Source organism: Manis pentadactyla, chromosome 2, assembly GCF_030020395.1.
Source record: "Manis pentadactyla isolate mManPen7 chromosome 2, mManPen7.hap1, whole genome shotgun sequence".
NCBI lineage: Eukaryota > Metazoa > Chordata > Mammalia > Pholidota > Manidae > Manis > Manis pentadactyla.
This window is the reverse complement of record NC_080020.1, coordinates 207163660-207167803: the sequence shown is the minus strand read 5'-3', so window position 1 is coordinate 207167803 and position 4144 is coordinate 207163660. Positions and strand designations below refer to the sequence as shown.

Sequence of the window (4144 nt, the reverse complement as noted above, 5' to 3'; positions counted from 1 at the left end):
CAGACCGTGGGAATTAAGTCCACCTCTTTATATGGGCTTTCAGTGTTAACTATGTTGTGGGCTACTGCCCAGTGGGTATAAACCAACAGCTTTGTACAACTTTGTATACAGAAGGAACGTTTCCTGGTATTCAGCCTGAAACATTTCTGTCTCTTGACAACTGTCATGATTAGCCACCCTGGAAAACTCTTTTAATTGGCTCAAAAGTATAATGTGTTGAATTTTTAAAAGTTTTCTTCATCTTTCATTCATTCAACAAATGCTTACTGAGAGCTTCCCACTGTGGGTGTCAGGTATTGCTCAAGGTACTTTGTATTTGAAAATTGACTATATAATGATACTAAAATGACGAAACTTAGTATTTTGGGTGGTTTTCCATTTTCTTTTTCTTTTTTGCTTATTTCAACCTAGAAGTCACAATAATCTTCAGTGTTACACCTTAAGAGTAAGTACAGAAGGGCTAAATGACATATACAGAGAAATAAAATTGACGAGGTATTTACCAAAAACTTTTCATTTGAGCCCCCTCCCCACCCCACCACGTGCTTACTTTTTCTCATTCTCCCTCTCCCTTTCTCCACCATCGTATTTCCTAAGCTTTCCATTCATATTTCCCACTCTATGCCTAATAACCAGAAACGTCCTGTTGGTGAGTAATGTGTTACCAAAACTGGGTAAGCACACCAGCCCCCTTAAACTTATCGTCTGCCTTGGATATATTATTCACTTAGTCGTAGCACCAGCTGGGTCCTCTGGGAAACTGGTGCTGAGATGGAGTTAAGAATGTGGGAGATCTACTGGGCTGTGATGGGGTAGGGTGGCAGGGGTAGATTAGTGCTTATGAAAGATAAAATGGGAGAGGAAGTGAGGTAGGGATGGAAACGGCAGGGTGAAGCACCCAGAAAGAGTGAACTAGCTTGACAAGCCCCGCTCGGGAATAATGGGCACAGGGGCGTGAGACTGATAAACAAGGTGCAACAGAAACTGGCTGAACTAGATCAAACCAGGATGGCATCCAATTTGACCAGAACTAGACCTCTAACTTCATTAAAATCTCATTTATTTGTAAAAACCATGCCCCTCAGTGCCATAACAGTTTACAATTGTCATGACAACCCCTGGAAGAGACCTAATAAGGAAAAGATCCCCTCTTCTAAGAATCTTCCCAGAGAAATCATGACTATTCCACCCCCTGCTTTACAGGCTCATTGTACTTCCAATAAAAGAGTTAACAAGCCAGCAGGGAGGGGCTGCTCTGTCCCCTGTGCTTTGTTGTCTAAACTATACCTTTAATAAATCTGCCTCATGCTGTACCTGGCTTGCATTTCATTTCTGTCCTGTACATAGCCAAGACCTTATACTGTGGGGAGCTATGGAACAAAGCTTAATTGGGCAGAAATGGCCCAGTGCTAGTAGCTCTGTGCTCAGTTGCTGGCTAGTAACTGCGCAGGAAGAGCATGGCTTCCTCTGGAAACCTGAAGTGGGTCCTGAAGGCATTGGCACCTGGAGGCTGTCAGCTAACTGCCCTCCCCGTAGCTGAATGGACTGACAAGAATGACCCAAGGAGAGACCCAGAACATCTCCTGGGTACTGAGGACACGGAGAACCCCAGAGGACTGGAGGGAGGATAGGCAGTTTGAATGATCTGACCCCAGATCAAGGAATCACTCCTGGCTCCGCGCTTAAGAGCCTCATGTTGCTGATCATTCCCCAGTCTCTCCATATTGCTGCCTCCATACCTATGTGTACATGTCTTAATATAACAAGAGTTTTGAAAATTAGAGATAAAAATAAAACCACAACATATTAGGTTCTCAATGTGTATTGTCATTCTATTAACCATTATCATTGTCATTATTTGTTACCAGTTGTTTTATTGAAGATCTTGTCGGCCTACTTCAGATTTACTTCAGGTTCCCAGCACTGCTGGAATAGTCTAGCTGAGTGGACAAGAAGGCTCTGGGGGCAAACCGCCTGACTTCGAATCCCAAGTCTACCACTATGAATTGTGAATTCTTGAGTCAGTTACAGAGCTTCTCAGTGCCTTAGTTCTCAAATCAGCAAAAGAATAAGTACCTACAAAAGAACAGTACCTACTTTACTGGGGTTAGTACAGGAAGTGGATTTAGCACAGTGCAAGCCACTGCTCAATAAATGGCAGCTGTTAGTACTTAAAGTTACTTTACTTTATTATAAAAGTAATACAACATATAAAAGCTTGTTTTATATAATAATATAAATATATTCATATATTTTCACATAAATATATAATTTATGAATATTTGTTATGTTATATTTTATTATATTTTACATGTATCATAATGTATTACATAACAATGTATTACATTGGGTATATTATAATTAATATAGTTTTTATTATAAAAATAATATTTAAAGTATATTTTAAAACATTTCAAAATAGAGCTTTACTAAACTAGAATAAATAAACTCAAGAAATCCCACTTGTTTCACATCAAAAGGCTAAATGCTTCTCAGTTTGTACAATCCCAAATAAGTAGTCTTTACTGCAAAGTCAGCCATATTCCTAAGTAGATTTCTGCTAGCACCTAGTGTGTTCCCAACATACTATCTAAATCTTCCCTGCTCATCTTTAATGATTATCCTGCAGGTTATTATAAGGAGAAAACCATCATCTCCACAAATTTGAACGAACTTTCTCCTTTTTCCAACTCAAGAAGCAAAAACTCATGCAATGGACTCAATTGCCAAACTGCTGATGCATTTATTTCCTTGGTTTGTGCCTGCAGTTTTGATTCTAGATACATCCACAGACTGTATGACATCTGGTTGGAAATCTTTCCAATAATCTGGAGTCTTTGGCATCATGTTGACAAAACGGGCTGATTGATTGTTCTTGACATTTTTTTAAATCCAGATGTTTGGATTTCCTGAAGGCCTAGACCAAGTGTTAATTTGTTCTTGGAAAGATATTACAGTGTGAACATCTTGAAATTCGGAACTGTATTTGATAAACCTACTCAGCAAAGTGCCTTATAATCTCATAAATGCTACTTGATTTGTTATTCAGCCAAATTAACTGAAAAGACATTGAAAGGATTCTAGAGATGCTGTACTCAGGAAAGTTATTAGCAACAGGGAACAAAAGTGAAGAAACAATCACTAAATGGCACTTACGCATTTTGGGTTTCTTCCATAGACTCAACTTGTGACCTGAAAATCATGTACTTAAGTTCCTCTGTCTTATGAGTGAGTTATTTTCTGAATGCCCTGTTTGTATTTAGAATGCATTTATCCATTAGCAAAAGTTATAAAGGATGGTAAAGTTCCAGCCAGTCCACAAAAATCTATTTAAGTGGCAATGAATCAGCATGTTATTAACCAGCTCCCAGAGATCTCCCTTGAATCACAAGGAAAGGAACAGTTAAATCAGCAACTTCATGTATCGAATGATGATAGGACAATGAGGGACCTGAAGTGTCAAATCCTAAGGGGAAAATTTTTTGTTATAATTCATATTATACTGCTTACTATAAAGTCTGAATTTAGCTTTATTTAGTATCATCTGAAGAGAAACAAGTACTTGGTTTTATTTAATAATTAACATGTGATTATGTTAGATTGATTAACCCATGTCTTTTGTTTTTCCTTCCTTTTTAAAACAAAATGGTATGTACTGACTCAGTACTTTATGTTGAGCCCTCTATACATGACAGTTTTAAGATTCTGATGCCCAATGTTCTTGGATATTAAAGTTGCCATAAAAGAGGAGGACCTTGTGCTCGCTTCGGCAGCACATATACTAAAATTGGAATGTTACAGAGAAGATTAGCATGGGCCCGCACAAGGATGACATGCAAATTTGTGAAGCGTTACATATTTAAAACAAAAAAGGTGTACTGTTGCTACCTGAACTCATTCTTATCAAGATACAAGCTGAAAAAAATAGTGAAAGCCCCTGCCACCTATTTTCCATATCACCCCCAAAATAAACACTGGCTTGTTAGGCCCCTTTTCTGGAATAGGCATTGCTTACCCATTTTGCTTCATGTCCTTGACTGAAGAAGTTTCTTTAACTCTGGATTTATGAGGAAAATATAACATTATTTGAAAGAAATTAAAGTAACACTATAGAACGAGAACTATGAACACTGTCCTACTCATT

General features: G+C 38.1%; 1 non-coding gene across 1 annotated transcript; it reads left to right on the top strand.

Annotated features, from left to right (window-relative positions):
• Nucleotides 1–3757: 3757 nt before the first annotated feature.
• LOC118935424 (U6 spliceosomal RNA) lies at nucleotides 3758–3863 on the top strand. Its single transcript, XR_005033816.2, has one exon. It is a non-coding gene; the product is annotated as a U6 spliceosomal RNA (small nuclear RNA).
• The last annotated feature ends 281 nt before the right edge of the window (nucleotides 3864–4144 follow it).